At 35.9% G+C, this 11724-nt stretch overlaps 1 protein-coding gene across 3 annotated transcripts in view; it reads right to left on the bottom strand.

The window, feature by feature from the left end:
* The window catches only part of DPH6 (diphthamine biosynthesis 6), a 499664-nt gene that overhangs the window by 294493 nt on the left and 193447 nt on the right, over window positions 1-11724 (bottom strand). The window lies entirely within an intron of this gene.

Here is an 11724-nt window from a genome sequence, read left to right as displayed (position 1 = left end):
TCTCTCTCTCTCTCTCTCTCTCTCTCTCTCTCTCTCTCTCTCTCTCTGTCTCTCTCTCTCTGATACAGTGGCATATTAGAAGTACATATAGTATATATAATTCTGCTTCTGATAATTTCACTGTGCATCATTTCATATAAGTCTTTCCACATTTCCTTATATACTTTAAATTTATATTTTTAGGGACAGCTAGGTGGTGCAGTGAATAGAGTGCCATCCCTGAAGTCAGGAGGACCTGAGTTCAAATTTGGCTTCAGACACTTGAAACACTAGCTGAGTGACCTTGGGCAAGTCACCTAACCCCAATTGCCTTGCCTCTTCCTCCCCTTCAAATAAAACAAAAAATAAATTTATATTTTTATAGGACCATGATATTAAAATAGGCCTCAATGGGTTCAATCATTTTCTATCTCTCAGAAGGATAGGTTGTTATTAAATTCCGGGTAGAAACAAAATTTATCCATAAGTATTTTTTTTTTAATTTCCTTCTCCTAGAAGATCTGGCCAACATGATCCACTTGCAGCAGGAAGCAGCTCATCCCAAAAGGCAATGCAGTAGAAGTCAAAATGGCTCAGCTATGGAGAATTCCCAATGATTACAATTCAGGAAAAATTTGATTTGTTCCAGAAACTCTGAAAATTCTTCAATGAATAAAAAGGGAAGCCAATTAATAGCAATTGGGAGAAATAGGGGAAAGGAGCCTAAGTTGAAATCCAAGAAAATAAACAAAATGCCTCGGGCTTAAAATTTCATACTAAACAGAATGTACAATTCTTGGGAGTAGGAACTAATTCATTGTTGTCTTTATGTGTGCAACACTTGTACAATGCTTTACACATAATAAGCCCTTAAAATATTTTTGGTTGAATTAACTTGACCAGTGGTAAATATTCAGAGGGCTAGAGAAGAAGTATATTGAATGCAAAAGAAGGAGCTTCAAAGCTGAGAAAGGTCTACTTGGAACAAAACCTTTGAGAAACCAAAAAGCACAAGATTTTGATTAACTATACTATATCATGCAAGATATTTGCCCAATAGAGTTATTTTTTAAAGTTGAACAGTCTAGTCAACTTGATGACCTAGATATCCCAGGAGAGGAGAATTACTGACATATGTGTCTGGTAATAGTGAAGTTCTGTGCTCTATTGCATTTCTTTACATATAGTATATATATATATATATGTTTTTCCCCCTTCTTTTTTGGAGGGGGGAAGGCAGGGCAATTGGGGTTAAGTGACTTGCCCATGGTCACAAAGTTAGTGTTAAGTGTCTGAAGCCAGATTTGAACTAAGGTCCTTCTGACTCCAGGGCTGGTGCTCTATTCACTGTGTCACCTAACTGCCCCACCACTGCATTGCTAAACTCCATCACTTTCTAAGCCAACTATCATGACTTTCAGGCTGTTCATTAACAGTGCTAAATTTTTATCTAACAAGACAGATCAGTCTTATTGTAGAAATTAAAAATAAATGAAAAGATATAGAAAAAACTAGGTGGTGCAGTGAATAGAGCACTGACCCTGGAGTCAGGAAGACCTGAATTCAAATCCAGCCTCAGATGCTTGACACACTTACTAGCCATGTGACTTTGAGCAAGTCACTTAACCCCAACTGCCCTCCAAAAAGCAAAAATTAAACAAGATAGTGGAGTGAACAGTATGCTGCAACTCTCTCATACTCAACCCTCCCAAAACTATAAAACAGATCTCCAAAGAAATCCTGGGACAGGAAAACCAACAAAAAGACAAGACAAAACAATCTTTTAACCCAAGAAAATTGGAGGATCAACAATCTGGTCCTTCTCACTCAAGTGAAAGGGAAGTGTAGTCCCAGGATTGGAAGCCTCCCAACAAGCCAGCAGCTAGCCCCACCTCAACAAAGCAGTGGGAGATGCTGAGCCCCTACGTGGTAGAGCAGACAGATGCCAACACCAGGACTCCCCAGGTGCCTTAGCATAGCCAGGGAAACTGGCAGACTCCAGTTCTAAGAAGCACCACATGCTTCAGTATAGCCCCAGGGAAATGCAGAAACACCCCAACAGCCTCAGCAAATGCCAGACACAACCACTAGGATGCCAGCTGAGCACAAGGTAAACTGCTAGATAGCCTCCAGCAGCACCAGCTAACCCCTCTGCCACATTTGTTCAGCACAGCACCAGATGTGAGGGCCTACCTTGGGCCTGAGGACAACATCAGCATAACAGTAGGTAAATAGCCGTGGCCTGCAGCTACTAGCACAAAAAGTCAGAGACAGTGCCCCTTCCACCCTGAGAGCAGATTTCAAATTTAAAAGGAAGGAAAAGCACCCCCTATACCCTGCAGTCTTCCCCCAAAAGATGAACAAAAAACAACAATAAAAGGAATCTGATCATAGAAAGTTATTGTGGTGACAGGAAAGACCAAGACACAAACTCAGAATAGGACAACAATGTTAAAACACCTGTGAGCAAAACCCCAAAGAAAAATGGGAAGTAGTCTCAAGCCCAGAAAGAACTCATGGAAGAGTTCCAAAAGGAGCTTAAACATCATATAAGAAAGGTAGAAGAAAAATTGGGAAAAGAAAAAAAAATTAATTAAAATAAATAATAAATAATTGGGAAAAGAAATGAGAGTGATGCAAGAGAATTATGAAAAAAAAAGTCAACATCTTGGAAAGCTGCTTAAAAAGTAGAATTGACCAAATGGAAAAGGAGGAAAAAAATCAAATGAAGAAAAAAATTAAGGGATAAGAAAAAGAAGTAGAAAAAGGAGTGCAGAAGGGAGAGGTAGAAACAATACAAAGATCCAAGAAAAGTAGCAAGGACTTATGATGAGAAATGCTATCCCTATCCAGATAAAGAACTGATGGACTCTGAATGCAGATCGAAGCATATTTTTTACCTACTTTACTCTTTCTCATGGATTCCCCTCCCTCCAGCTTTGATCTATTTCTTCTTTGACAATTGTGATGAATATGTAAATGAATTTTACATGACAGCACATGTTTTGTGGTTGTTGCTATTGTTGTGAGAGTCACTTGGATTAAATACAAATTGAAACAATTCTCATACCTATTAGATTGGTTGATAGGACAGAAAAGGTAAATGACAAACATTGGAGGGGATGTGGGAAAAAATGAGACATTAATATACTGTTGGCTGAATTGTGAACTGATTAAACCATTCTAAAGAGCAATATTGAACCATGCCCAAAGGGCTGTAAAACCATGCATACCCTTTGACCTAGTGATACCACTACTAGGTCTGTATCCCAAAAGAGAGAAAAAACAAACAGGAAAAGGACCTATAGATATAAAAATATTTATAGCAGCTCTTTTCTGGAGGTAAATAATTAGAAATCAAGGGGATGCCCATCAATTGGTGAATGTCTGAACAAGGTGTGGTATGTAATTATGATGGAATACTATTGTACTATAATAAATGATGAACAGAATGCTCTCAGAAAAACCTGGAAAGAATTCCATGGGTTGATGCAAAGTGAAATGCATTGAGTGCAAAGTACCAGCAATGCTGTAAGATGATTAGCTGCGAATGACTTAGCTATTCTCAGCAATGCAACTATCCATGACAACTCTGAAGGACTTAGGATGAAAAATGCTATCCATCCCCAGACATGGAAATGATGGTATCTGAATACAGATTGAAGCATAACATAAATTTTTTAAACTTTATTTTTCTTGTGGTTTTTTTTTTTGTGTGTGTATATGTTTTCTTTTACAACATGGCTATCATGGATATGTTTTGCACCATTTCACATATATAAACTGTATGGGATTCTTTGCCTTCTCAATGTGGGGGAAGGGAGAGAATTTGGAATTCAAAGTTTTAAAAAGAAATGTTAAAAACTGTTTTACAGATAACTGGGGAAAAATTAAATACCAAATAAACAACCCCCCAAAAAAGGGGGGGGGGAATAATTGACCAGATGGAAAAGAAAATATAAAAGCTAATGGAGGAAAACAATACATAAAAGTTAGAATTGGGCAAATGGAAGCTAAAGATTCTTTTTGTGTCTTGAGAGGGGAAAGCAAGGCAACTGGGGTTAAATGACTTGCCTAAGGTCACACAGCTAGTAAGTGTGTCAAGTGTCTGAGGTTGGAGTCCTCCTGACTCCAGGGCCGATGCTCTATTCGCTGCACCACCTACCTGCCTCGAAGCTAATCATTCTGAGACATGAATCAATCAAACAAAATCACAAAAATGAAAAAATGGAAGAAAATGTAAAATACATCACAGGAAAAACAACTGAGCTGGAAAACAGATCTAGGAGAGACAATATCTGAATCACTGGACTACCTGAAAGCCATAATCAAAAGGTGGACCTGGACAGCATCTTTCAAGAAATTATCAAGGAAAACTGTCCTAATGTCTTGGAACTGGAGAACAAAATACACATTGAAAGAATCCACTGATCATATCAGGAAAGTGATCTGAAAATAAAAATCTCAAGTAACATTATAGTCAAGTTTCATTACTATTGGGTCAAAGAAAAGTGGCCAGAAACAAGCAATTCAAATATCACGAAGCCACAATCAGGATGATAAAGGACTTGGCAGTTGCCACATTGCAGGACTGGAGGTCATGGAACATGATATTCCAGAAGGCAAAGGAGCTAGGACAACAACAAAGAATCATTTACCCAGAAAAATTAAGCATAATACATTAAAGAAAAAAAATTGTCATTCAAAGAAATAGAAGGATTTTATGCCTTCCTAAGGAGACCAGAATGAAACCAAAAATTTGACCTCTAATATCAAGACCCAAGAGAAGCATAAACAGGTAAAAAGGGAAAAGAAAAAATGATATTTAGTAGAACTAAACTGCTTACATCCCTACATGGGAAGATAATACTGTTAAAAACTGTATCACAAATAGAACAACTAGAAGGAATACACACACAGAGAAGGCATGGGTATAAGGTCAATTTGAAGAAAAGACATAAAAAAATTCATGGATGAGAAAAGGAGTACAACAGGTGCAGAAGGAAGGGAAAGGTAGAAACAACACAATGATCTATTACCAAGTGCCAAGGACTCATGAGGGAAAAATGCTATTGCTATCCAGATAAAGAACTGAGGGAATCTGAATGCAGATCAAAGCATATTTTTCACCTACTTTATTCTTTCTCGTGGTTTCTCCTTCCCCCTTTTGATCTATTTCTTCTTCCACAACTGTGATGAATATAGAAATATTTTACATGATAGCACATATATAAAAAATATCAAACTGCCTAATGTTTTCAGAATAGGGGAGGGAAGGGAAGAAGGGAGAAAAATTTGGAACTCAAAATCTTGTAAAAATGAATACTAAAAATGTTCTTGATATGTAACTGGGGAAAAATAAAATACAATTTAAAGAAAAAATGAAAAATTAAAAAGATATATACATATAAAAGGATATAAAAAAGGACTGATCTGGGAGTGTCACTAGGACCTATTTAATAAACAATTTGGTAAGATGAAGGCAGGATGAGCGAAGAGATTAGAAGAGTTTTGTCAAAGATCAGTCTCAGAGTTCAGAGTTCTTTCTGTATTATACTGTACTATACTCAAAGGCACCAATCAAGATGGAAGTTGGGCAAAATCCAAGTGACTCTCACAATAGCAACAACCACAAAATATATATAGTCCTTTGGTCTGCTGTGCATGTAGAGATGACTCTTCAACTTATCTAGCAAGGAGAGATACAACTGATGATTTTTCTTATTTTATTATTATAGCTAACATTTCTAGTACTATATTGACTAATAGTGGTGATATTGGGCATCCTTGCTTCACACCGATCTTATTGGGAAGGTTTCTAACTTATCCCCATTACAGATAATCCTTGCTGATGGTTTTAGATAGATATTGCTTAACATTTTAAAGGAATACTCCCTTTATTCTTACGCTCTCTAGTGTTTTAAATACAAATGGGTACTGTATTTTGTCAAAAGTTTTTTCAGCATCCATAGAGATAAACATATGATTTCTGTTGCTTTTGCTATTGATAAGGACAATTATGTCGATAGTTTTTCTAATATGGAACAAACCCTACATTTCTGGTATTTTTTCATAGGGAGTTCGTTCTATTTCTTTTTCTAAGATGGGGTTATTAAGATATTCTCTTTCCTGATTTGTTAACCTAGTATAGTGCCAATGCAATATTTACAGCACTCACAATCATGATAAATATACCAACTGTGACTATAAATATTCCTGCATGGTGCTTGATAGCAAAATATAGCAAACTCTCCATATAGAGGATAGGAGCAAAGCATTTATTCAGACACCAGAAAACCAAATCCTGTCCTGATAAAGGGCAGGAAACCAAATCCATCACAGCAACATAGAAGTTAATGCACCTCAATGTAGCAGAGAGCCATGCCATGCTTTAGCCTTCCCACAAACCAACACAAGATCAGTATCAATATTTTACTCACAAATATGACTAACTCCTTGCCTGAGCATCCTCTCTCCCTCCCACCATCTCTTTGGCTCTGACTCCCAGCTTCCTGTGGGCTCTGCTCCACCAGTCAGCAAACTCCTCCCACCACAAGCTCCGTGTGACTATGTTTGGCTTATAATTGGGCAAAATATTTCCTAATGATTGCTTTAAGTTCTTTTTTGTTGGTGGTGATTTCCAATTTGCTGGTCAATTGGGGATTTTTTATGTGTTGTTTTTCCAATTTTTTTTTAAGTTGCATACCCAATTTATTGATCTGTTTTATTTAGAGAAATAATATTTCCCCTAAGTACTGCTTTGGTTGCATCCCATTGTATCAGCAATGCCATATTCACAATGCCTATAGAGATTACAAATATGCTGATATAATTATCCATCACAAAATACGTCAGGTTTGCCATTTGGGGAAATAAACTAGAAAATTTATTAAGATACCAAAAGACTGAGTCCCAAAACCAGAAAGTGAAAGCCATCAGAGTAGTTATGACATTGGCACAGGTAGATAAAGTAGAAAGCACCCACATTTTCAAGCCTTTAAAACAGAACAGGCTACCTCAGGCAAAGGTCCTCCTCTCCCCACTCACAGCAACCACCCAGTGTCCTGGAAGAGCGCTCCCAGCAGCTCTGGCCTCTGGCAGTGCTCAGCAGGAGTCCCAACTCAAAAAAAAAAAAAAAAAAAGGCAACGCCCCCCCAACTGCCAACCACGGGACCGTTAGCTCGGCTTTTTTTTTTTTTCTTGCTCTGCTATGTCAGCACGTCCATGGGGCATGGGAGATCTTTAAACCCCATAACCCTTACACCCATAAATTTTGGTATGCTGTCTCGGGGTTTTCATTCTCTTTAATGAAATTATTGATCTATGATTTATTCTTTGACCCACTTGTTCTTTAGTATTAGATTATTTAATTTCTAATTAATTTTTCATCTATATTTCCACTGCTTTTGTTTTATTACATTATGATCTGAAAAGAATAAATTTAATATTTCTGCTTTTTTTACATTTTTTTACATTATTTTTTACATTTGATTTGGAGGGGGTTAGGCCCTATTACATGGTCACTTTTTTTGTAGGTGCCATCTGCTACTGAAAAAAATTCAGTTTTCTCCAAAGGCCTATCATATCAACTTTTCTAATATTCAATTTACGTCCTTAATTTCTTTTTTATTTTTGGTTGGATTTATTGAGTTCTGAGAGAGGACAATTAAGTTCCCCCACTAATATAATTCTGCTGTCTATTTCTTCCTACTATACCATTTTGTGCCTATATGTTTAGAATTGATATTGCTTAGCAAGATGTAGTTTCTTCCTTTACCTCTTTTAATTAGGTCTGTTTTTGCTTTGTCTGAGATCAGGGTTGCTACCCCCATTCTTTTTTTTTACTTCACCTAAAGCATAATAGTTTCTGCTCCAGTCCCTTAGTTTTATTCTATCTGTGTCACTGCTTCAGGTTTGTTTCTTGCATATTGTTGGATTCTGGTTTTTGATTCTCACTGTTATTCACTTCTATTTTATGAGAGAGTTCATCCCATTCACATTCACAGTATGATTATTAACTCTATATTTCCTTCTATCCTATATTTCCTCCTGTTTGTCCTCTTTCTCCTTTCACCCTTTCCCTCCTCACCACTGTTTTGCTTCTGTCTACCATCTTGGTGAATCTGCCTTCCCTTCTGTCAATTCCCACCCCCATCACACATTTATCTAATCTCCTCCCCTCCTATTTCCATCACATAAGATAGATATCTATATTCAACTGCTTATGTATATGATTCCCTCTTTAATCCAATACTCAAGAGAGTATGATTCGAGTAGTGCTTATTGCTCACCCTCCCATATTCTCTTCCATTGTAATAGGTCCTTCACACCTCTTCACGTGAAATAATTTACAACATTTCACCTCTCCCTTCTACACCTCATCTTTTGCTGGCTCTGCTGTTTCAGGATTTGTTCTGGGGAACTATTTTATGGTTATTTGGATGTAAATATGGCAGAGCTACAGTGATTTATTGCTTACTCTGCCATCTTAGTTCCCAGAGTTAGAAGTTTCCCACAAAACTATTTCTTTATTACATGTATAAACTACAATGTGGCAGTTCAAAATAGGAGAAATTTCCTGGCTTGTGACCTATTCCAACTGAAATAATTCCATTGATTTCAATTCAATAACCGTTATTATTTCCCCATTATGTGCAGAGCAATGTGCAGGTGTTGGGTAAGATATAATGATGATTAAAACATGGTCTCTTTCCCTCATGGAATTTATAATTTAATGGATGGGGAACATGGATGTCTTGCTGCAACTATACTGATAACATGTTTGGAAGAACAGATAATTCCTAAAACATGATGATCTAAGGAATTCTGGTATTTGTAAATTAAATTTTTTTATTCACAACTACTCCATAGGTATTACTAACAATTATTTATAGAACACCTTTCTATCTTGAAGGTATGGTGGATAGAGTTTTTAGACTAAGAGGAGCGAATTTAAATTCCCAACTGCATTACTTTACCCTTTCTAGATCTCAGTCACTTCTTCTGTAACATGATGATGTCATACTAGATGACTTGTAGCATTCCTTCTATCTCTAAACCTAAGTCCATTTATTAATTTACTTATAGGCTTTTAAAAAATTCCCTTCCTTGCAAACTCACACCTTTTAATCATAATAATCATTTTGGATATAGCCTCACTGCCCAAATATGTATATTTAGGATACCATATCATGGAAAAGGCAAACTATTATTTGTCTTTCAAATAATAAATACAAGTAATAAATACTTTCAATTAAAAAAAATTAGTGTACCAAATATAGAACTACAGAATGTGTGTCAGGGAAAATGCTGGAAAATTCACTCCTGAAAATATCTATCATGTTTTGAAAAAAAAGTTATAAAGTTCAGAGTTCATCAGGAGCAATGTTCAGTGTTAACACTTGCGTCACCATTTTCCTCACATGTAGCCTCATACTTCTAACTTTGAAATTTTATACTCTCAAGGGAGGGGAGGTTCATATTGAAGTTTTTATATTTCATTCTTGAAGATATTTAAATTCCTATAAAGTACATAAGTGAAGCTCCTTCCTGTTTTTCAAGAATATAAAGGTGGCTAGTTACTGCAGTGAATAGACCATGGGCCCTGAAGTCAGGAGGACCTCAGTTCAGATCTGGCCTCAGACACTTCCTAGCCCTGTGACCTTGGGCAAGTCACTTAAACTCAACTGCCCTGCCCTCCAAAAAGAAAAAAAAAAAAGAATCATGGCACTGAAATAGTGACTAAGGGTTATGAACAATAATGACTTTTATTCATTAATTTCATTTATTAAACAAACACTTTTTTTGTCACTTTTAAAAAAATCTTTTATTTATTTTTAGTTTTCAACATTCATTTCCACAAGATTTTGAGTTACAAATTTTTTCCCCATCTTTCGCCTACCCCCACCCTAAGATATCGAGCCTATTGAATACCCCTTCCCTCAATGTGCTCTCTCTTATAGCCTCCCTCGTAAATTCCCCCAACTTTCTAGCAGGGCAGGCTGTATTTCTATACCCCAATGCCTGTATACCTTATTTCCCAGTTGCATGTAAAAAAAGGATTAAAAAAAATTTAACATTAAATAAACACTTGTTAAGTGACTTCTATGTACAAAATACTATTTACTTCTAAAGAAAAAAAATAATAGTTCCTGACTTCAAGGAGCTTATAGTTGTTGATAGGGGCAGATAAACCATGTATACAGAAAATATATATATATATATATATATATATATATATTTATATATATAAATTAAGAGTATAAGTGTGTATAACCAGTATGAGAACAAATTCTGGGGGGAAAAATCACTTCTAGTTGGGAAGAGTTAAGCAAGACTACATAGAGAAGATGACATTTGAAGTAAACTGGTAAAAATAAAAAAAAGATCCTGAAAGCAGAGTGACCAGTTATTAGATTATTATAACAGTTCATATGAAAGGTAATGAGGCCTGAATCCATCAAATTGTACCCTCCCCCATGGGTTCATAAGCATGTAGAACATTTGGATCTCAGAACATATTTTCCTATGTATTTTTCAGGAATTTCCTTACCATCATCTCCTTTACAATCACTGACCAAAAAATCTTCATCTACCAATCTCCAATCTCCTTTACCTTCTACCACCAAACCTGGCTCTAGTGGCAGTAGGAAAGGAAGGGAGTTCCCACAGTTCTGCCTCTTGCTATCTCATTTATTTTCAAGGCATGATTTCTGCTGAGGTCAGAAGAGTCAGGTTTTTATTATCTCCATTTTATAGATAACATGAACTTTGGCACAGATGGAATAAATTATTTACCTAAGGTTAATTAATGGTAAACCAGGGACTTGAACCCAGATTTTGGGTTCAATGATTTATACAGTGAAAAACTCATAATGCCTTTAGATGAATAACTATATGAATAGAATACGTATAAATTGCATATAACCTCTGGTCCATTCAAGTGCAAAGGTTTTAAAGATAAAGAAGAAACAAGATATAGTGGATAGGGTATTGGACTTGGGAGGCAGGAAGTCCTGGGTTCAAATTTCAACTTAGATGCCAACTGTGAGATACCTGGCAAGTCTTTTGGCCTCCCTGTGCCTCTGTTTACTCATTTGTAAAATGATGGGGTTGGTGTCAATGGCCTTTAAGGTTCTTTTCTGTTTTATATCTATGATCTTAAAACTTGTATCTGAAAGTTTCTCATTAGATGCTTTTCTGTTTATTATAGGCAGGATAGATGTTATACAGTGATGCTATACGAATGTATGTTACTTCATTCAAATATGTGTCTACAGACATCTCCGAATCCTCATGAGAAGGAACTTGTAAAATAAGGGAAAATGTTTTGCTATGTTTGTAGGAAAAAATCTCAATATTTTATTTTAAATTTAATATATATGTACAAAACTTGATACTGTACCATAAATTACCAAAGAGATGGTAGATTTTTCCAATATTACATCTAGTATTAAACATATAAACATAACATTTTGCGAATGGTGATGTTATAACTTTTTTACTCTGAAGTTCCTTAATAATTCCTGAGAGTTGCACTAACAAGTTAAAAGATGAGTTTAGACTTATTTCATCTTACTTGATATGGTTAATCCCATTACTCAAAAAGATTCATTGCTCAAAGCACTTTTAAATATCAGATTTATCTTGAGTAGTGATGCAGGTGATAGTCATAGGTATTCCATGAAAGAATTCACATACACTATGTATAAGAGACAAAGTATAGAAAATTGAATCTTTTTTTTT

The sequence above is a fragment of the Petaurus breviceps genome, unplaced genomic scaffold (assembly GCF_028583685.1).
Source record: "Petaurus breviceps papuanus isolate PSGF00001 unplaced genomic scaffold, PetGlider_PUasm1.0 37, whole genome shotgun sequence".
Taxonomy (NCBI): domain Eukaryota; kingdom Metazoa; phylum Chordata; class Mammalia; order Diprotodontia; family Petauridae; genus Petaurus; species Petaurus breviceps.
The sequence above is the reverse complement of the archived record's forward strand: the minus strand, read 5'-3'. Positions and strand labels throughout refer to the sequence as shown.